Below are 24,948 nucleotides of genomic sequence, written 5' to 3'. Positions count from 1 at the left end.
TCCCAGTATTTATTACTAACCATAAACTATGCCTCCCAAAAGTGCTCTGGTGAGTGGTTGCACTGACATTTTATTGTGGTTCTCTGCATTTCTCATACATTTTTAATAAAAATTACAGTATATCTCCCTCTTCATCTAAGACTTTAACTGATTAAGCTGGAGGTCTGGATCCCTGAATATTCCCAGAATATGCCTTTCAAGCTCTCTGAAAAATAACTTACATCATCTGTAATACAGTGCTGTACAAAGAGGAAATAAAAAAAAAAAAAACTGTGAAACCTGGGTTAGCCTTAGTAAATGGTGTTGGAGCAAAATGAGTCAGAGAAAAAAATTATCAACAGGTTACACTCAAACAGTGTCAGTAACGAGTCCTAAACTGAAAAAGTGTGCCTGATTCACGTCACAAAAAGAATACAATGTTGTTTTTTTTGTTATGGTTAAAAGATCCACAGTTGTGTGTATATTCTGCATAGTTTCCAACATGCCTCTTCAGAATGCACCTGAAGACACCTGTTGGAAACCATGTGAAAGCTCCAGTTGTTATAATTACAAATACAGTAGCACCACAACAGATGTTCTAGGGGTCTCGCTTTTTTATATTAAATAGCCTAGACTTGAACATTTTCTTGATATCTTACAACTAACAGCAATTCCTCTAGTTCTTGACATAAACTAACCTGTACTTTACACTTAACATTCAACTTGAGAGATTTACTGAAAAGTATCACATCTAAACTAAAATAATGATAACAATATTGCTAATTAATACAGTAGTCCACTAAGTTTAGGTATTACTTTTATGTATATAAAACTTTTGATCTTTTACCCATAACATAACTGTAAGACCATAACATTCATTCCAACTTTGACAGAGTATGTAAATTATGGGAGGTGAACAATGTTTAATAATTATCCTCAACTCCATCATTTCTTTTATTTAATCTAGGAACAATCCTGTAGGAATCCAGAGGTGCAGAAAAAAAAGAGCAAATGACCACAAGATTAGAGACTTCAGTATGCTTACAAAGAAATAAACAGGATATAATATAGAAATAAACAGGATATAATATTTGGTATGTACTGTCAGGCAGGGCAGCCGGTCGAGGTTACGGCCTACCCCACCGCCAAATCAAAGTCCTTCAAAGAAGGCACCGTGCTTACCCCATATAAAAATGGGAATAAAAGCACGTTAAAACAAAGAAGAAGACTGTACTCCATCATGTACTTTAAAGAAATTGGTAAATTAAACTCATCTGTAAGAAAGATATCTCATTTACAATATAAATAGCAATAACATACAATTACTAAAAAACTAAATATTTTAATGTAATTATAGCACTGCTATACAAAATGAGATGATAAAAGACAAATAGGTGAATGGATCTTCTCTTTAAAAAATCAAATGTCATGTGTTTAAACTTTATCATTTGTCCCCATGACCAACATTCTTAAATACACATCAAGATTTATTAAGTACCTCATCAGTATTTTAATGCAGAAAAAAACCAAGAATATTCACAAAAACCAAGCCACAGTAAAATACAAAACAAACAAGGAAATTACAGGTAGGGAACAAAGTTGATGAGGAAAGTGGTAGACTTCTTAAAAACCAGACAGTACTTTAGCAATGGCTGAAGTTATAAAACTACTTGGTTCAGGCTCAGCCAATGTATATTTCTAAGATGAAGATCAAGTGAAAAAGACAGTAAAGCACAAGTGCCAGTTTGTTCAAAATCACCTTAAGGAACCAAGCATGAATACAACTAAGTCAAAATGCTTTACTGAAAGAACCACAAAAGAAAGTAAAGAATATTAGGGAGGGCTTAGGATTAAGTGAGACAGAGAAACATAATCACAGTGACAGGAAAAAATAATCAGGCAACCCTGTCCCATTCAGCTTCCATGGCGATATCAACTTGTCATCCCAGATCAGTAGTCACAAAGTGGAATCTGGCTTCTTCCATGAAGCTTCATGGCTAGGCTCCTGAATCCATGATGCTAGATCTTGTTTTCTGAGACTGGAGGGTGCAGCAACACAATCTTAGAAACAAGTTGGTGGCATGATAGGTCTTTATACCACTTCTATTGTTTATGTGAGGAATGCATTTCAAATCACTGGCAACATTTACCCAGTGTTTATTGTCAGCATCATATAGTGCAACTTTTGTGTACTACAATGGCTTCTAATGGTGGAGAGCATACTGGAGGTAAATCTCAAGAAGAGCTGATTTAATTAACAAAAAAATCAGATGATAGGAATGTCTTGATGGCAAAGAACAAGATCAGCTCCTCAATGTTTACTGATCTCAAAAACCAGAGGGAACAACTAATTACATTTATGACTCAGGGAATTCTGGCCACAAATCTGCAGAAAGCCATGAAGTTAGTTGAACCAGACCTAAACCAAGCATTTTTTTAAGTGGTTTACTTTACAACTTGTAAATAGGGAAGCACATCTCATAGGTGCTCATCATAGATGGTTTACCAATTAAAAAATATTACAGAATTGTGTGCATTCTTGGATGGGTGGCTTCGGAACTTAAAGCCTGTCACTAAATCAAGCAATTACACATCAGTGACAAATCTATTCATTAGTTTGCCCATTTTAGCGCTTCTTATGAAGTTTGTGCACTTGAATTATGCAGCAGTAAGCCTTACACTATAATGGTGATGGTCAGGTATACTGAACACCAAACAACACTGATATTATAATGGACCTGACATGCAAGTGTTGTTGCAATGTTTCTATAGCGAGCAGGATATGTCCTCACTGCATGAGATTAAAGGATTTGGATTAAAGAACAGGTAATATTTCTATTTAGTGCAAGGGTTATACCAGAGGCACTGGTAATGATATCAGCCAATATTAACTGCTCAGAGTCAACCAACAAGACATGGAAGAAAATGCAAGTAGGAACTAGTTACCTGTACAGTATAACCTCTTTGAAAATGTTCTATGAACGTAATCAGGTTATATGAATATGTGACTAAACATTTTATTTTAATAAGGCACTTTGGTCATACAGCAATGCTACAACTTTTTGCTGACCAGCATAGTATCTTAGGAACCGAGTGGGTAAGCCTGATTCTTTTGAATTTCTAATCCTGCCAACAAAGTCAGGAGGTGCAGTACAGTGATTCTAATCAAATATAACTAGCGGTACCATCTCACCAATATCAGGTCATTTAAGTCCAGGCCTTCAGATACTAATGCAAATGCAATGACCCCACCCCTCTCCATGGTCCAAGAGAAAGGCTCATAAGTGAATCAGCCCAGCAGTTTCAATGGTATGAAGTTGAAGCCACAAATAAATAAAAAACAAATTCAAAATCATTGGCTACATGGTTATGGCCACCATAAGCATATGTCTTGTGTGGATTATTAGATCCATCTTATAATTTAACTGATCAGCAAGGGCCTTCTTACACCTCCTACATCAGAGTGGACAGAACGGAAGTATAGTACTCTCAATTTTACACACTGAATGACTAAAGGTCATAGTATTTGCTTTGTACCTAAATTTCATAATCAATCAATCATTCCACTGAGTGGCGTAAACTGAAGTCTCTCATGCAGTGAACAACAAAGAAAATCTATAAAATAATGGGAACAGCAAAAGCTGAGTATAACTGGAGTGGGAAGGATTTTCTGATGGAATAACAAACCATTACATGTGCTGCACCTCAAATATCTTGAGTGAATCCTTGAACCCAGCTGTTGACCATATTATTAGCTATAAGCAACAGCAAATGACTAACACAAAAGATTTTTATACATCATTAACCTAAGATCAAATACTAATTCTACTACTTATAAACAGTACAGTATAGCACCTTATGCACACTAAAAACCAAAAGTGAATTGCAGTAGCCATATAAAACACTATATATGTTAAGGGTACTAGTCTGTAAACTGTACTTATCTCCAAATTAAACAGGCTACATATCTACATAACTATGCAGTATATGCCCATGTCTAGATACAGTACTTGCATATATTCAATACCTGTATAATTAAAATATTGTTAACAAACCAGTACTATGACCTCTAAAAGTAATGCTTAGCAAAATATACTATTCCAAATATCTCAGCCTATTATTAATTTCCATTAAAGAATATTTTCCCTTCTTAAAATAAACCCTGTTGCTTAAGAGAGATTTAGCTATTAAAAACCACACATTTTCATTAATTCCTGTTTACATCAACACTGCTTAAATAACTGGTGAAAGTTGAAGGGCAAACTCCATCATTCACCCTTTATTTTTTTATTTCTGACAATTCATGGTACTGCCAGAACACCCTTACAAAAATTAAGTATAATTTCAACCATTATTATGACTCCTTTACTGAGTATGTGATAAAAAAAAAAATTGAGACTTTTGTCTGCCCACTTAATCATGAACAATTCCCTATTATACCATTACGGGTTTTGAGAGAAACTGCATTAAATTTTACTTACTTCCATCACCTAATACATATGCATGACTTGTAACTCAACTGGTCTTGCATACAAGCGTTAATCTCTAAGGTTAAGAACCACCTTTAAGTTGTATCTGGTTACTCGATATCACTATTTACTGTTTTTAACATTACGATAAATCATAGCCAACAAACAAATTTACATCTGAGCTATATGAACCAGTACCTTGTAACCCCTCCATAAACAAACTACAATTGTAAATTGCAAAATTCTTCCATAAGAATTAAATAGAAGGAATGAAAAAAAAAACTACACCACACAAAGTTAACTCTCCTCCTATACGGTAAGCAGATTCATTGAGAAACAAATCAATGGGGTTACAAAAATACGCTAATAACTGTCAAAGAGCCACATTCAACTTACATTTCTTTCACGAAGGTTTTCCTTTCTAATGAAGGGAACACTACCATTTTTAGCCTTTTTCAAAATAAAAAATAATTACAATAAGCTGCATATCGAACGAAGACTAAGTCTCGTAACACATACTACGATTAGAGGATCTCTCAGTCTAGCTTTGAAGACATGCCCGATATTTTACAGCGAATGGAACATTTGGTCAGTATTAGCTCTTAAACAGCGTCGACTATGAATAAATAGGCTTTAGTTTCCTCCAGCTTCACCCATACTACAAAGGGCACACTCGAAAGCGCTTTAAACAAAAGTGGAATACCTGTGCACCAGGTTTACAATTCGATGAAGCGCTCAACGAGCAACACAGAATAAGGTACGGAAATATTATGTAATGACCTGTGACATATCGGAAACCTCCTGGAGGTCTGCATTTCGCTCGTCCTACTCAGGTAACCCAAACCGAAACGTTCATTTGCCTTGGGTCAAGCTAAACACAAGAGGTTTCTGGTTTCTCAATGACTTACCTGACAGACTTACGGATTTACCGTAGGCTTACATTTGGTTTACGATGATCCTTCAGCAATGCAGTACATTAAGGAATTTATTATTCTTACTTAAAAAATAACAGCACACTACGATGCATAATCCCTACAAAGAAATCATTAGAGGTTAATCGCCGTATAAACAACAGTAATTACTGATTTCTCCCATCAGAGTCCTTTGGAAATTTTACATAGTCCAGATAGGCTTAGGCATATCTAAAAGCATAAAATGATTTCGCATACGTTACCTATCACACTATTATCTGCATCTCTTGACACGTTACACAATTCATTGGTTTTGGCCAGTGATGCCAAACCAGGCACAAACAGCTATTCCTTTTCAAGTACAATCCATCGTCGGTCCTCTTCCCTCGGATTCTCCAAACAAAACTACGTTCTTTGAACGTGAAGCTGGCAGCTGGTGCTGCTGCTCGTTGCCACTTATGACACGAGAATCGTTTTCACTTTTTGTTTCCACTATTACGGCTTCCCAAGTAATATTTAATTATTTGATAACACAGATTATAACCTATTAATCCTGAAAACATTCGCCAACAGGAAAGTTCACTTTATTATTATAAACTATAACTTACAAGAGGACAACGTCGTGCCCCTGGCAGCCACGATATTGGTCGATGCTCAAAGTCAAAGCTTCGAAACTGTTCGAACTTAGGTCACATAAAATCCACACTATTTGGATTCCAATGTACTTTTTAAATGTTCAATATATTATTAGACAAAATTACAATTAAATTAACAATCTTAGGTGACAGCACCATGACCCTGAATGGCTGTCCGCAATACCGTCGATGGAAGTTTATTATAAGGACACGAGAAATGTTCGAAACGAGAGTATGAATCTCCTTACTATTCCCCCCCCCCACCTCTCTACCGTGGCTGTCCTGGCGGGAGTATCGGGAGGGAGGGTAGGGGGAGAAAGGATTGTAATTGGGGAAGTAGGGTAGCGGGGTCATGACTGGCTATTTCATTCTCATTCGTTCATGCAAACACAGCCGTCACTACAGAACTTTTTGCATAATTACAACGTTTAACGCAATGACGTCATAGTGTAAGTAATAGCCTTACAAGCAAAGGTGGGAGGCTACACCTGAGGTTCACCTGTGAATCACCCCGTTTTGTAGTAGTGAGTGACCTTGATTTTCTACGCAGGTGAGAGGAGGATGACTTACTACGGTGCTTATAATCAAACCATTCATGAATTTGCCTTTCCGTCTGCAAACAAGTACAACGTTTCGGTAAACACGTCGGTCGTCAACGATGACATACGAACGTTTCTCAACTAAGGGAGCGCCTGATTTAAAAGCAAACTATCATGAGAGTCAAACTATACATAGATTTCTCTCGTAAAATGTTAATATTCAGGAACAACGAAATAATAAAGTGAAATAACTGGAATGAAATGTTATTACTACCTTACTTTTTTCATGGAGAACCCATGGTCAATTGCCTCCTAATACAGATGTTCTCTCTCTCTCTCTCTCTCTCTCTCTCTCTCTCTCTCTCTCTCTCTCTCTCTCTCTCTCTCATTAGTGTGATAATACTGATTTTTATTAATATTATTACGATACACGCACACACATCACACACATATACATGCGTATATATATATATATATATATATATATATATATATATATATATATATATATATATATATATATATATATATATATATATATATATATATATATATATATATATATATATGATTGTTTAAAAAAAGTGCCATCAAACAAACCACGGACGCCATCTACAGGGACATGCATATGGGGTGGTCCATATTCTCCAGCATCTAAATATTATATATAATGATGAAGGTCAATACGATGACTATAATGCAATGGAATGTTCATAACAAATCTGTTTATTCTGAGAATTCTACACGTGTATCAAACTAATTTTTCATGCACCGCCTTATGCAGGCAGTAACGTCACATTCACGTCATAAAAGGATCATAAATTAACTAAATGTGGAACAATCTTACGAGTGTCATATTAATGCCCTTTTTCATGAAAAGTGTTTCTCGAGGGGTAAGAGGTAATTTTATAAATTTAGATAGTGTTATGTAAACTTTATATCTTACATATTATTATTATTATTATTATTATTATTATTATTATTATTATTATTATTATTATTATTATTCACAACCAGAAAAAATTTTGAAGGAACAAGTCAAAAGGTATAGAATTTTCCAAACAAACCGCTCAGAAGATACTTTTCTACTTTTCGATGAACGAATGGCCTTCATCTCATTCTCGCGATTAACTCCGATGTTACTCCATCGATAAACAACTGATATCCCGTTCTTATCTCAACTTTACACTTCATAGCGTTTTAATTAATCCTAATATTACTGGCTTTTAGGACACTGAGAACTACCTGGATGAAATTATTATACGTATCTGTATTAATATATATATATATATATATATATATATATATATATATATATATATATATATATATATATATATATATGCATACATACATACATTTGAGCATAGTTACTGTGAAATTATTTTTCGTACATTCAATCAATCTGTCATATCCCTTAACTAAAAGGAAAAAATTCGTTAACATTATTGAAAAAAATAATGAAACCTAATGAAAGAACTTTGATATGAGGAGAAAGCTGACCAAAACAAAACGCTAAACGTAGGCATTCATATTTTTTAGAGAAGCCAAAACCATAACAGCACGCAAATTTTTACACACAAGCCATATGTGATTTACGGAGAGAAAAATCCCAATTCAAAAACAAAGTAACAGTAAATAAAATATGTTAAGTAAACGAAGGAAGAATAATCGTTAATAACACACTCAAGACTGACTATTTAAGAAGTAGCAGCATGGCCGAAAAAATGAATACCTTACCATATAGCTAACGGTGAAATAAAAAAGACAGCTCATCAAATAAATACGACACAACAGTGCCGGCAACAACGAGAAACCTGCAGAAAGGGAGAAAAACTGAGAAACTATTTTCAAAACATCTCCGGCCTTCAATGAGGTTCTTAAAAGGACCTTTCAAAGGAAAATGCTGCGTGGAAACTCGCCTTTTCTTTGCTTTTCCAGTACAGCTGTTTCAGTCGACTATAACGCTGCTTGAACGCCAGGAAACATCTTTTCTCGCCTCCAACAATTTGAAGGAAAAAAAAAAGTGAACAAGGGGACAGAAATACTGAGTGACAGTGTTTGAGAGAGAGAAAGAGAGAGAGAAAGTAGGTTTGAAATCTTTAACGCAAATTGAATTTCACACGGACACGAATACAACGGAACGTCATTAACTTTGTATCGTTGTTGTTTCATGCTATTCATCAGTACGAAAAACGTTGGTAACGACAAATAAGGTCACCCACCATCGTGACAATAATAAGCAAAACAGAATGAAGAAAGATGTACCGCTAGTCATACCGGGCGGATAGAACGATTTTGGCGAGTATCTAATTACGAGAAAGAATGGAGATGTGTTCCTGCGGAGTACAGAAGAGCTATTCTTCAGACTACCTGCGACGTGTCAGTGGCGTAAAGGTTCTGTAATACTGATCGTGAATAAACCGCTGCATGCGATGGACTAAAAATTGTGATTCTTAAATCCAAATTTTATGCTTATTATTCAACTTGAATTTCAGCTTAATTGACTTGAAAGAGAATCGTATCAGGCAGATTTTTCTATGGGACGACAAACCCACCAAAGGGGGTAAGTGCAAAAAATGCGTTATATTTAATAATTTTTAAATGGGTACATGAATGAGAGAGTTAACATCATCCAAAAAAATTAGGACAAATTACAAGAGCACATAAATTCGCATACCATCTCTCGCAACACACGGAGTTATAAAAGAAATATCCATATATACAAAATCATTACGAATTTAATTCCTTGGCTTTACAGCTCTCTGAAATGTTTATATATTCACTTCCAGCCATTCAGCTGAAGATCATCATTTGTTCGGGGCTGCTTTCAGACAGAAAAGTGATATATAAACCTTGAGTAGGTACCCCCCTCTGCGTTTTGCTAGCCAAAAAAGAAAAGGAAAAAAATCTCTTTTTTCTTGCACCTGTTTAAAAACGATTACAAATCGCAAACTTTTCTCACACCTATACACACAATGGCTGATTTTTAACATGATATTTCCCAAAGCTTGAGCCGTTCTAGATAGAAACAGCTGGAGTGGCTCATTTAAAACAGCTAACCTGACTAGAGATTAAGCCGCAAAGAAGAAAAAGAAGAATTCTGAGCATAATCACGAATAAAGAAAGAAACCTTTGACGTATTAAAATATATACTGGCGATGGAGCATACTGCAAACCGACATTTACAGAAAATAGCATCGGGATCTTCTAATGGATAAGGAAGGAATTAAAAAAAGTGAAATTATTGATAAAAACGCACAGCCTTTACCCTGAAAGAGAGAGAGAGAGAGAGAGAGAGAGAGAGAGAGAGAGAGAGAGAGAGAGAGAGAGAGAGAGAGAGAGAGAGAGAGAGAGAGAGAGAGAGCTCTTTGGGACCAGCATTAAATACGTAAATAAATGACGTCTCACTCTCCACAGCATCCTTGGGGGCACATTCCCAGCCTCCTGGCAAGGAGGAAAAACATATTTTCATTCCAATTTCTTTGGTTCCTCTTATGAGGGAATATACGGCCGCCCGCACAAGTTCCTAAAATATTGTGAGTGTGAGCGTGTGTGCGCGTGAGTCTGGGTACTGTAATATTTTCCTTTGGCCAGGAAATACTTCCTCTACCAGAAAAATCTCGTTTAAGAAAGTGGGTCCTGGTTTCGGCGAAGAATTTTTCTTATTTCATTATCTTTTTTCTTAATCAATAATAATTTAGTAAGGCACTGAATCTGAACGTTTTAATGACAGTGAGTTTTAAAAACTCAACCGTATCTTACAAGTTAATTTTATCAGCGCCTATTTTTTTTATCTAAAAATATGAAAAAAAAGCGCTGGAATGAGCGGCGCTTGAGCACCATGCCCAACGGAAGGCGTATGAGCTGATGGTAACTTCATTCCAAACTTCTAACCATCCGCTTAGGGGAAAGCAACGAAGCACTAAGGAGGCCGATTCCAAGTCTGCTCAAGGTTCTTCTTACATCAAAAAATAAGTAGTAAGTCATTTAAAAGCTCGAGGAAGTTAACGCGCCATAGACCCTTTTCAAACGAGCATATCCCACCTCACTGTAATCTCATAACGTTAGGTATTTTTAGCAATCTGGTGCTGACAGAATTGAAGACTGCTGTAGAGAATTAATCATTTTAGCCTCAGAATTGCGGCATGAGTATAAAAAAAGACTTCGAAATTTAAAGAAAAGAAGAACGGAAAACCTCACATTTCACGACAAAAATAAAGCTACATATTTCGGATAAAGCCAGCTTATACGGATCCATTTTATCCGTTTTTCTAATAATAAAAGGAGCAATTAATGAAATAAAAATATAAAAATGATAAATTAGATCTAAATGCATATATTCTTTTCCTTTTTCTTCTTCTCGGCTTAATCCCAAGTTGGGGTCTCTGTTTCTAATGAGCCTCCCAAGCTGTTCCTATATTGAACGGCTCATTTCATAATTGGTCTTGACAGGTGCGTTACGGATCGGCACTGAGTTGGGCTGGCTCCCCCACCCCTCCCTCCCCACGTGACTAAGATATATTCATAATAAATACAATTAAATCTGTAGCATTAATATTAATGGTAGTTGAAAAGTTCAGTAAAATGTGACTTCTCAAGTCATTCATTTGAACAGAGCCGTTCGCCGTATATTAAAAAAAAGACTTGATATTAAATAAAATAAATGTGCGAAATATAAAAATTTCCTGAAAATAAAATATAATGCAACAAATAAAAACAATTTGATACTGTACACATAGAATATAAATAAAAAAAAAAACCATTATAAGACACTATAGTATAGCTCTGTGTGCATCCGATCACCTGTTTTAACAATGTACAATTCTTGTTATGAAAGTAATTACCAATATACGGTAATTACTTTGTAGTATTCCGTTTGGTCCAGTAGTAGATAATACTGGGTTTGATACACCTCTGGATATGCATCTCTAGGCGGACGCACACGTTCATACATGTATAAAGAGGGCAGGGAAGGAGACGAAATTAAAGTACCGAAATACACACACACATGCAATATATATATATATATATATATATATATATATATATATATATATATATATATATATATATATATATATATATATATATATATATATATATATATATATATATATATATATATACTGTATATATATACCCTGTATATATATAATGGTTTCGTTTAATATGAAAGGAAAAGCCATGGTATGCTGCAATTATTTCAAGTGGGGCACGCAATCTGACGTGGTATTCTTAAGATGATGACGAAGAACTCGAAGCAAAAGCTAATTGCTTCTCAACTTGGACATGCAAATACTTTTCCTTTTAACAAAAATAACCTCAATTCATCCACTTTTCCTAGCTCTTTCCCCTACCCCTCTCCCCACCTCTCTCAGGCCATTCTCCAACATCAACCTTTCCATCATTCGTAGAACCTTTCCTTCACTCTGCTCCCACCCACCCAAATGAACCGCAACCCCCCAACCACAACCTCCCCTTCCGCCCTAACCTGCAAGTGCTTCCTTCAGCAACCTCCATCTTTTTTAATTTCATCCTTTGCATTAGGTTCGCTTGAGACCCCATCTGGGAGCTGTGCTCTCGACCCAAGTTAGTGATTAATTCCGTCTAGAATGCATCTGCTTCTTCTCCAGTCAGGGGAGGAGGTTACGGATTCACCTGTGCGGATGGTGCGCGTGTGCAAGCGCGTACTCGGAAGCAAACCGAGTGTGTATGCTCTTACTAATTCGACGTAAGAAGGCCATCTGGTTACCCAAATGCATTACTATGACTGACTGAAACAGACATCTCTTAATATATCCCTTATCTACTAAAATGACTTCTCACAAAAACACACACTTCTGTAATTTGCATCCAATGCAAAACACCCAATTCACACGCAAACAGATCCGCGATTTATCGCTGATAAATATTGCATTTCTCAGTTGAGCAATGGACTTTCAACTTTAATATGAGGACGGCGGAGTGTTTGGAACTGCTTCCGCAAATAAAGTTCCGGGTTTTCTTTGGGAGTATTACAACGAATCGATTCAAGTGTGAAAAGACGCGCGCTGATGTCATGCACCCAAGTGTCACTTCTTTCCCTCTCTCCGCCCCAATCATTCTGCTTCGTTTGAATCACTAGGAAAAATAAAAATGATAATGTGCGTGTGTGCGTTATAGAATCCATATGTCTGGCCAAAATAAGAAAAAATATCGATATAAGGCACTAGTGAAACAAAATATTAATGACAATCTTCAGATTACTACTGCTAATAATAATAATAATAATAATAATAATAATAATAATAATAATAATAATAATAATAATAATAATGATGATGATGATGATGATGCTCTGAGCCTACGGATCTGCCCAACACTGCTCAAAAAGAGGGAAAACTGTAATTATCGTCAATTTATTTATTTGCACAAAATATAAATCAACTCATAATACAATAACTAAAGAAATTTTGATTGGGAGAGTTTTGCGAAGATCATTTTCACAACGACATTTACTGAGTCTTTCGAAAACACAGCTAAATATCGGCGAGGGAAGGACAACAACGAAAGGTGGGTAAGGGAAGGAGAAGATGAGGAAGAAGCCGAGGAGTGCGAGAAGAAAGGCTGAGATCGGGCTAAAAATGGGAGAAGAATCAAATGACGTATATTTAACAGCGTTTGGGTCTAAAACAGTTATGTAGTGGGTGAAAAATGGCTAAGACAAGTTACTGATGCAAAAAGGTATGTTTACTGTAAAAATATGGTATTGTAATTGAAGTAAACGACGTTTACTCCAGAGTTCAAGGAGAGAGAGAGAGAGAGAGAGAGAGAGAGAGAGAGAGAGAGAGAGAGAGAGAGAGTTGAATTATGTACCGTAACATACTACCTTACCCTCCTATAATTAACTATCATGCATATTTAAATAATACATACCTGTCAAAAAGGTTACTCAGTCATAAACAAACAGATCGCACATATAGAACCATGAATAAGCAAAACAAAAATATATATAAGATTGTAATAAAGTTACCAAATTCGATGACAATATATATAATAGAAGTAAATGTCATTTGCATATAAAAAGTCTAAAAACGGCCAAATGAGACAAATGTTTGTAGAGTTTAATTGTTATTTACAGTTACCTCGGTGGAATGATGTCAAAGAGGAGTATCAATTTCCAATAGTGACATTGCAACATTTTCAAATACGTTTACACAAAATTAAAATATAAAACTGAGTATATATATATTTAGCCGCCCATTTGTGTTCCTCTCTCATTTCATATATGTATATATATATATATATATATATATATATATATATATATATATATATATATATATATAATGCATACACACACACACACATATATATATATATAAATATATATATATATATATATATATATATATATATATATTATATATATATATAGTCTCCGTGATTCAGGGTTATTACCGTCACTAACAGGGGAGCCAAGATCGATCCCTGCCGGGGGAAAGAGAGGGATCATTTAGGCCCATTTCCTGAAAAATATATTGTTTTGTCTTTAGGTGACCTGAGGCATGAACTAGGAACCTCATAGTTAGTTAACTCAGGTGGGTCGCGCCCAAGCTGGAAGAAGGCATGGGCCTAGCCAACTCATTCCAAGGATCATGTTCGGAGCCAGGAAATAGGAGGAAAGTACAGACAGGAGTGTGTTCACCCTCAAAAAATACATTTGATAATGTTCTTACTTTTCCTGCTCGTGAAATAAATCATATCCTTACACTCGAGACGAAGAACATTATTTCACACAAATTAAGCAGTCTGTTCATAACTGTCAATTCACGTTCGTACTGAAATTACCAACAGACATATGCGATGGTCACAGTTAATTCACTATCACCATTATTGTCCACCTATGTATCGAGTTTTTTTTTTAAGAGAAATACTTAATTAGAAACCATTATGTTGATATGGTTTAGATTCGTGGATGATATTCTATAATTCTGCGTGTCGTTGAAGTCTGCGCGTGTTGTTGAAGTGTCTTTTTTACAAATAACATGCTCATTAAATACGGAAAATAAGTCTAACATTCCTCGATGCATTAATCATTAGAAATGTGCAAGTCTTAGTTTTAGATTATTAAAAAACCAATGAGTGACTATGCATATATACATTATTACTCGCGTCAGAGTCGATTTTTTTAATGTCCTTTCGGGAACACGCATGTAAGCGCAGAATATATTGATGAAGAAATATGCAAGGTCAGGGAAACAAGACTAAAACTTCCCTATACAGAAGAAATTTATAGAAACATGCTTAAAATTAGTTTAAAAAACCTTTTAAATAAGATTATCTAAAAAGCTCTGATCGTGTCTTTGATCGATAAGTAACCACTACCATTAACACCTTGTACCTTCTATACCTCCTTGGTTTTGAAAATATTTCCAAAATTCAGAACGTTTTCGATGTCGAACGTGTATTAACATATGAAAAATCAGCTGAAACCAGTTATGATTAAGGATATTTCACACGGAACTCACTACGGCATGGTCGTCCATTATAGCAATTAGTAGTAAAATTCACGAAGTAATTATTTTTCAGCCGGAAGTGATCCAGCTCACAAGGACAAACGAACATTCTTCTTGGTCCCATTAAATCCGTCCCAGTGTGTGAGCGAGCTTGAAAAGACCCTAACTTCCGGTTCATTGCAACGGTATACAGATGTAACAAGCTTTCGTCGTTACGATAAACGCAACAAAAGGCTTTTGACTCCCACGTTTCCTTTCACCTTCCTTCCCGCAGGCGCGCGCTTGCTTGCTGTGGGTGTGTGTGGGTGTGTGTGCGTGTGTGTGAAGCGTGCTTATGATTTGTATTTAATTTTGATAATCAGCTGCTGTACTGTCATTTTTCCTCAGAAATATAATTCTATTTGATGTAAGAAACACTACTAATTCCAGAATCGTCAGAGGGCTATCGTACTGTACAGTAATTTTAGTTAATCATGACGATGCCTAGAAACTCTCCGAAAACCTTCCTGGGCAATGCAAATCCTTTGGAAAATAGTTACAGAATAGTTTTAAAAAGGGAAATCCCAACCAGTAATAAGTTTTCAACTGTAATAACTATTTTTTCCTGATCACTTGTGTCATGGAAGAAACCAGGTTATTAACAGAATGATAATAATAATAATAATAATAATAATAATAATAATAATAATAATAATAATAACTAAGAAAAGTAACCACTTTCCATAAAAACCTGTATACAATACTTATAAAAATACCAAGGTTTAGTACGGAAGTTACGGGTCATATATCCTTGGTGATAATAATAATGCTGTTGCTGCTCTCTTTATCCGTTCAAGATACAACTAACATTCTAGCAAGCCAGGCAAAAAAAAAAAAATAAATAAATACTTTGACAGAACAAACTACCTTTAGATGGTAAGAGGGAAATCAGATACCAGAGAATGACAAATAGAATACCAAGATAGAGAAACTAAAAGAACACACACACTCCATGTAAATTATCAAAGCATAATGGAAAAAAGAACAGAAGTCGCAATTACAGTAAAGACATAAGAGGTTTTTGGTGCGAAAGCCCTTTCAAAATATCATCAAGCAAAGATGATGACAAGCCCAAGTTCAAAAGACGTTTCACAACCGGCAATTTTCATTTTGTAACAAGTCACGCAAACATCCATCCAGCAAGTTTTTTCTTTATATTTTTATCCAAGACAATTATTCAGAGTGAATAACTATTAAGAAAAAGCATCGTAACCCTTAGTCTTTTCCTTAGATTCAGGATAAAATCAAACTACAATACACAATTCCTAGTGCATAGATTCTAAATGAGGTAATAACGGTCACGATTTAACGTCATGTCGCATGAACTTTAACGTCGGCCACCAACGTTCCCTGTAAAGATCGACATTCAGTTCTCCGACAGTTCAATAGTCCAGTCCCACTGACACAGTTCAGGGGAGCGATAGCAAGCAGGTTGCCAGTGGCGGAGTTCATGTCCGCTCAATGGAGAGCAGAGTCGCTTCTCCTTCGCTTGGAAAGAATGGAACCAGCGTGCTATTAAACAGCAGTGTGAAGAAGACCCGGGAAAGGGAAATGACAACTTCCGCAGCATTGTGCTCTGCATGTTCAGGGAAAGAGGAGAGACGCGCCTCAAGATATTAATTTTGCGCATCCTCACAAACTAACGATGAAGGTTCCCCAGCGTACTCATATAACGCTGAACAAAATATTGTGAAACAAGACAAAGATGAAGACTGCCGGGGAGTGGGGAGGCGGAAACCTCACCAGAGCTTCCCTCCCCGGTCGGTGGGTATCATTCCTTACGCAACCATAACTTTTGCGTAACACCAGCGTTAACGAACAACGGGTAACAAAAGAGTCCCAACCACAAGTCGTTCTCAAACCCTTTCAAGGTGTCAAGTGGCAAGGGCCATCATCATTATACGCAAACTTCTTATGGAGCCCTTAACAGGAGTCAAGAGGAAGGAAGAGACGCCCATAGCTATGTCCTGATTTCACCAAGGAACTTTACCTTTCATTTCTATACTTTTAGTCGGTCAATTTGCCCCCGGCTAAGGTAACCCCACCACTCGGTGACGCAGGCAAAGTCATCCTCGCTGGCGCTGAGATGCCACGCTAACCCTTTTCCCCATTATCCAGCCGCCGCCCTATTCATTCCCAGTATCCTTGGTCTAGTCGCCCCGTTAGACGAGGTACCTTTCTTCCACTTGATAGCCCGGGATCCATACACCTTCGCGCATAACGCGATTTCCTGAGGGAACGCCTTTGCTAAGGAATAAGAAGTATTTACCTCCTAGGATGATAGCCTCCCCTTAATCTACGGTCTAGCTTCAGTAGAGACTTCATCATCATCAGTGTTAGGAAAGCGCTTCAGAAACAGAAAACATCAAGACGTATGACAAGTCAAACCAAGTCGCGCAAAGAGAAACGGAGACCGCAAAAGATGTAACTGTTATACACCAGCTTGTCCTCTGCCTTCCTTAGCCACCCGAGAAGGGGTAGTTTTAATATTTTCTAAGAACTGCGAAGCTCTCGCAGCATACAAAATGGATGACCAGGAATCTCACAGAAGTGTTTAACCGTAGCAATGGCTTGGCGTTACTGCAATTCATCTCATGAAATAACAGGCAATCAAGAGATCCAATTCTTCCATATTAAAATTGCAGCAATTTCTCTTCCGGCGCAGCAAACACCTTGGCATGACCTTTGACATTGCTCCGACAAGTAAATTAATCCACAGGCGGAGATGAATAAATTCAAGAAGCATTTCAAGGGAAAGGCTTCAGAGATCTCGAACCCGACAGCAGTGGCTAGGGATTTATTTAATTTTAACATCGACTTTTGAAAACAAAAGCTAACAGCTCTAGGGACAGCAGCCTGTCAGGAAAATCACGATGATTAACTCTTAATTATATTTTTCCTAAGAACGTTTAAATATTTTGACAGTATCCAGTTGCAGTTACTACTAACAGTTAAGAGTTTAATATCACTAAATTTAAAGAGATGGCAGCGACACTTTCGATTATTTCAAACCAACATTTTAAGGAAAACGTTAACAAACAACTTGGGGGCGAACGGACGCGTCAGAGCAAAACAGGCTTCAAGTCAACGCAAAAATCTATATCGTAAAGCCCACTTCCTTTCAATTTCTTGGATGAAACAGTGCGACAATAATAACGATCAGCATAGCAATGGTTCATCCTACCGGACCCGAAACGCATTTACTGACGTCATAAGACCCATAATAAAGAATTGTGACGCCGTTCAAAGCTGCAGGCTATAAATCCGGAGATAAATCCTTCAGCTAATGGCGTAAACGTAGGCTGCAGGGCAGTCCTGTGACATCTGCCAATGGTATCAGAATTTTCGTATAGCGTGACGTCGGGATGGACATCTGTCAAGTTATTTCGGCAGCTTAGGTTGAATAATGGGAAATTCGGGTAAAAGATGCAAGTCGCAGGAAAATGCTAAACTGTTACTGCGATGGGACTCATAAAATTGCGAAAATTATTGGGATTATTCCTCCTTTTAGTTTACACTTCCGAATTAAGAATCTATGGTATTCGTGAGTACCAGGGTTATTCTTTATATATATTTGGGGTGGGGATAATCTCTCGACGGTATGGGCATCAATCAGGAGTTATATTTCTCCAGTGGTCACAGGAAAAACTTGAACTGTATTTCTTATATATATATATATATATATATATATATATATATATATATATATATATATATTATATATATATATATGTGTGTGTGTGTGCGTGTGTGTATCTTATATTATCGCTTCCTTTATAGTAGAGCTTTGTAACTTTATTGGCTTTCTAATATATATCTATATTATATATAAATATATATTATATGTAATGTGTATATATATATATATATATATATATATATATATATATATATATATATATATATATATATATTTAGAAAGCAAATAGTTACAAAACTGCACTACACAGGGAGCGATAATAATAATAATAATAATAATAATAATAATAATAATAATAATAATAATAATAATAATAACAAGCAAGAAAAGAATTTAGTAACAATTAGCACAAGGAGAATTAACAACCAACACTATATAGGAAAGGAGGCAAGAGGTTTGTGGATGGCAAAGCGCGGGAAAGACAAGAGCGGCGGAATATCACAGAGGTCCTTTGCTTCACGCGGCGTTGGCGGCGATGCTGATGATGATGATGATAACAGAGGGCACTATAACATGGGGGAAGGACAAAGTTGCCAAATATATCATTACTATCTTTTAGGGGCTGGGCTTGGGACTAGATAGCAGCTAAAGGTCCTCTCTCCACTCTCACCTCCACCACCCTATATATGACAAGTGTCAGACTCTACACATACAGGTGAAGACAGTGAGGGGATGCAGTAAAAGATGGAATTGTAATAGATATAAGACAGGCAGCAGGATGCATAGTTCTACCTATGAGGTAAAACTCTGTACACTATAATTAGATCTGTAACTATGCCACACCTTGCAGATCATAGAACCCTCACAGAACCTTCAAACAATCGTAGCGAAGTAACTAAAGGTAAAGGTGACAGCTTTTAAAAAAATATTTACAAAATTAACATTGCTACCCGCAAGTTCTCGTGAGAATTTACAGAAAATCATAATTCGTTATTAAAACTGTATTTAATACCAACTTTTCTAGAACTAGATTTGCTAACAAAGTTTTTGAATGCCAGAAAGACAGCCATTATGGAGTTAATATTAGATAAAACGGTAAAATTGTTAAACTGACACTCCAGAGGTCATACTACTGACTGTATTAGATGAAAACGCTGTAAGTCCTGGTATTACAAAACTTAAACATCTTCTATCACAGCCTTTGATTTGAATAAATGAACCTAATGTATGTAAGTATATATTCATATATACATATATATGTATGTATGTATGTATACACACATGTATATATACATATATACTGTATATATACATATATATATTCAACTACACGCCTTTTCTCCTTGCAAGAGTGGGTCCATCAAGGCCTCTGGAAGGATTATGGCTAGCCCCCAGCACTTCTACAGCCTGGTGGGAAATAACTAGTCCTCTAACCATCAGTTATCAAATCGACTGGTTGTGTAAATAAGCAGAATGGATTACTCATTTACTATTTCCATTCGCCCATACAGCTGACTCTATCTCGGGGGTGTCGCTGTTATGGCGGAAATGGAAGCACTGTATACACAAAGACACACACATTTTATTAAATAGATCGACAATCCACGAAGGAATAATAATTATGGAGATTTAGCTGTAAATAATCCTGATCACCTCACGTCGTGCGTCTAGCTAATGGTTCACTTAGCTGATATAACCTGTCGACCACCATAGTCGGGGAGCTTAGGGACTTGATCGTGCCGATTCATCTAAAAGCATTAAATTTGGCCCAGACGTAGGTTATACTATACTGTTTCGAATTCTAGAGAGTGCCAAGAAAATTGCCCACATTAACCCCCTTTTTCGGGGGAAAAACTCCCATGCGGAGGGTATTTTTTCTTTATTTTTCATTTTTTCTCCAAAACTATGCGTTGCATGTGAAAATGTACACGAATATAAAAATTGGAAATTAAATTCTACATAAAGTCTTCTTTAAAAGTTATCCTTGTAAATATAATAGTTTCTGCGTAAATTACCCCGTAAATGGAGGCATATATTGCTGTAAGTGAACAAAAAATCGATTTCACGATTACTTTTCCTTCAATAACTCAAGAATGACGCATTTCTAGATAAATTACCATAGAGATGAAATTGTAGGTGAATATTTCTTTTTTTATATATTTATATATATATATATATATATATATATATATATATATATATATATATATATATATATATATATATATATATATATATATGCTATTTATAGTAGAAAACGTGTTGTACATTTGGCACATGTGTGGACTAGACCATCATGAAATAAAATAAGAGTTTTCACCCAACAAATTCATCTCTACGGTATTTTTATCGAGAAACAAAACTTTCAGTAGTTATTGAAGTGTTATTTATTTTATTTATTATTCTCAGGCACAGCAACAGGAGTTATTGAAGGGGGGGGGGGTTGTCTCCATAGCCATAGTGTGTCTGTCTGCCAATAATTAATTTTCTTGTTATGAATAAAAAAAATTCAGTAAAGGCGTAAAAATTGTTACATAATACAAAACTGCAAGGTAAAATTTAATAATCACAATTTTCCAGAGTAAAAAAAATATATTTTGAGATAAAGAGTGTTAGAGAACTACAATTTCCCATATCATCATCATCATCATCATCATCATCCCAGTCAAAGTAAATACATCTACCTTAAGACTTGCACAGTCCCCAATAATGCAACCGTGCAGTTTTGTAGAAACCTCAGAATAATTGGCTACACAATTTTTCTCCAGCATAATAGAAATTAGCAATGAAATATGACAAAAGCAATGTGCAAGCGCTAGATTTTTTTTACATTACAGTGTTATCATCATCACAGTCATTGTATATGCATCAACTTTCACAGTTACGCTGTCTTGTGGAGTGAAAAAAAGATGTTGTGCAAGCCTCAACATAAATTAAACACACAATTCTCTAGTGTACTCAAAATCAATATTGAAATATATAGGGTGTGTGTATATACTTATAGAAATAATGTACAGTAACTGCAGTATCACATATCACCATTATCATTAACATCAGTCATTGTTATGCATCAACCTTGGCATTAGAAGAGTCCTGCACAGTTAAAAAAAAATCAGTATAATACAAACTTAAAAATTTTCCCACAGCTCTCCAATGTAATAAAAATCAGCATTAAAATAAAAAGTCACTGGTGTTATAATTTTAAACATCATCATCATTACAGTCACTGTTTATGCATCCACCTTCACACTTGCATAGTCTTGTGCAGTGGACTCCAGCTCTAGTACATTTGCAATTTCTAGTACAAGATTTTATACAACACAGTGGAGGAGGATGGAACATGCATTGCTAGCATCTGCAAGTGATGTCCAGTATGGCATCCAGGTGCCACTGTCATCTCTGTGCCAGCCCCATTCACTAAAGTCTGGGATTTCTTGGGATCGTGAAATAGCCTGATCCCAGTAAAAGCTGGCCTGAACTCACTCACTAGCATGATGTGTTCCACTATATGTGTTGTATATTAAAAGTTGGGTTATTGTACTAGCAATCTTTGCCCTTCCAAATGTGTGTTCACTGTTATCAAAATCTTCTTGGTCTTGTTGAATGGATGGTCCCTGAAGAACAACGTTTATGAAACTGTGCAGCTCTTTTGGGACAGGAGATGTCAAGCAGTTTGTGGAGAAACACCCACTGAAGGGTTCCTGCTTCTGGAGACAAAGCCTGTGCAAAATCACTGCTGCCCGCATCAGTAACAGGGCATCATCTTGATCAATGTTGTGTAGGTTGGCCAGATGTTCACCAACCGTGGTCTTCTTAGACAAATATACTTCCTTCCCTTGGGAAAATGAGACCCATTCAGGGAGAAGACTGAGAAAGTGTTCTTTGAACCTGGTGGAATGTTGCACTCTGATATCATTACATGGTTGCCCCTGTTGTTCCATCAATGTGCGATACATTTCTCGAAGAGCTGATAATTTAACTGATTGTGAATCTTCAACAAATAGCACAATTTGAGCACAGGCAATCGGATCGAACTGAGGTGGAGTAGGGCTTGTAGATGTTCGACGATGCGAAGCCCGAGCCGCGTCTCGTAAATGTAAATAGCATTTAACATGGTAGTAAGTAAGTGTCGCCTGCATGGGCATCAGCAGCTTGCGCAGTCAGCCGTCCAAATAACAAAAAATTTTTACTCGCCTCTGCCAACTTTTCAGATTGTAATCGACATTGTCAGTAACTACTTAATGCAGACTGTCCCGATTTTCTCCCTCGCAGATAACATACAACCTTACATCACGACCTGAAGGGTCAGATTTTCCGGCTGTCCTCATTTTTTTTTGGAGAACTCTGTGCACCTGTTTCTCGATTTTGATGCAACCTCTTAACACGAGAGCTGCTACAGTAACTCCTTTATAATTTGTGGTACTTTGCATTATTTGAAATAAGAGTTGCTGTAATACCTGAACCGTCATTAAGTTGATCAAATGACACTGACATACCATATGGAATAGAATTAAATTCTTTAAAGTCATTCAAATCTTTCCCAAGTGTTATAAGTCCTTCTTTTCTTGGTTTCGTCAACCGTTCATTTTTATCCAACTGGCAAATGCAACAGAGATCCCAGTTGATATCATCCATCGTCTTATATTTTGAACTGACATATGTAATTACAGTGAATCTACAATGCGCATCCACCAGGTGCCCACTGTTAACCATCAGCACGCTGTGCCCAAGCGTTCATGCAGCAGTCCACTATCTAATTTACCACATACATTAACCAACTAGTTATCATCATGCACTAGTCTGGTGTTTATCACCATGTTCTAGTTCACTGTCAATAACATCCACCAGTGCAGTATCTACTGTATATGCTACCACACAGTAGTCCATTATTTAGCATCATGCTCAGTCCACCGTGCTGTACTTCACTAACTATGAGCATGCATCTAGCCAGTCCATAACAGCTATTGCCATCCACAAGTCTCCTTGCCAAAACACCCAAAAGCAAAAAGAAAAAAAAAAAAAAAGTTTAATCGTGCAATGATTTTTTTTAATAGCTATTAACGAATTTTTTTCTCGGCATGTTTATGCAGAAACGTTAATATGTAGAACGAAATAATACATACCTAATGAAAGAGAAATATTTGCCCTACAATTTCATCTCTACGGTAATTCATATAGAAATGCATCATTCTTGAGTTACTGAAGGAGAAGCAATCGTGAAATCGATTTTTTTCATTTACAGCAAAATGTGCCGAAATTTGTGGGGTGATTTACGCAGAAACTATTATATATACAAGAATAACTCATTAAGAAGAATTTGTGCAGAATTTAATTTCCATTTTTTTATTTCCGCACATTTTTACATGCAACGCACCGTTTTGGAGAGAAAAAGAAAACTATAGAAAAAATACCTTCCGCGAGGGGGTTTTCCCCCAAAAAAGGGGGTTAATGTGGGCAATTTTCTTGGCACTCTCTAGAATTCGAAATAGTATAGTATAACCTACGTCTGGGCCAAATTTGATGCTTTTAGATGAATCTGCACGATCACCCCTCCCACAGTCCCTAAGCTCCCCGACTACCATGCATTTGGCGTGAGACGCCCACTTTGGCTTAAACAGCAGATTCGCGCTTTACGTGGTTTCTCAAATAATGTCTTATACCTCTCAATAATAATAATAATAATAATAATAATAATAATAATAATAATAATAATAATAATAATAATAATACTGTTCGATTTCTTGACCACCCGAGAAACAAAGTAAACCATACCGGTTTTTGACTGGTGATTCATATTCCAGTCTGGGAGATTTTTTGCTCATGACTATTTAGACAATTAGCTTGGCATTTGTTCATGTGTTTTCATGCTGAGCAGTTCTGAGAGGTTTTTGGAACAGAATAGGATACAATATGGAATTTAGGCAAAAGGCTAAGCGCTTGGACCTATCCTATGCGGTCATTCAGCGCTAAACAGAAATTGAGAATAAAATGGTTTAAAAGGTGTAACAGGAGGAAAACCTTGCAGCTGCACTATGAATCAATTGTTAGGAGAATTTAAAAAGTTAGATGGAAGAAAGAGAATATGAACGAAGATACAGTAAATGGGATGAAAGGGGTTGCAGCTAGGGGCCGAAGGGATGCTTCAAAGAATCCTAAGTACTGCCTTACAGTGCACCGCATGAGGTGCACTGATGGCACCTTCCCAATACGGAGGAGAGGCGTTTGGAAGGCCAAG

At 36.3% G+C, this 24,948-nt stretch overlaps 1 protein-coding gene across 5 annotated transcripts in view; it reads right to left on the bottom strand.

Annotated features, from left to right (window-relative positions):
- The window catches only part of LOC136838799 (heparan sulfate glucosamine 3-O-sulfotransferase 1-like), a 250,610-nt gene that overhangs the window by 34,138 nt on the left and 191,524 nt on the right, over positions 1-24,948 (bottom strand). Inside the window, exon 1 of one of the 5 annotated variants that reach the window (XM_067104375.1) lies at positions 5,623-5,766. The exons of 3 other annotated variants lie outside the window; for them this stretch is intronic. The gene's annotated coding sequence lies outside the window, so the exon portion shown is untranslated. Of the gene's footprint in view, positions 1-5,622; positions 5,767-24,948 lie in introns of those variants that run through there. One more of the 5 variants, XM_067104373.1, reaches the window with a different exon arrangement.

Source organism: Macrobrachium rosenbergii, chromosome 5 (assembly GCF_040412425.1).
Source record: "Macrobrachium rosenbergii isolate ZJJX-2024 chromosome 5, ASM4041242v1, whole genome shotgun sequence".
NCBI lineage: Eukaryota > Metazoa > Arthropoda > Malacostraca > Decapoda > Palaemonidae > Macrobrachium > Macrobrachium rosenbergii.
This window is presented reverse-complemented; position numbering and strand designations above follow the sequence as displayed.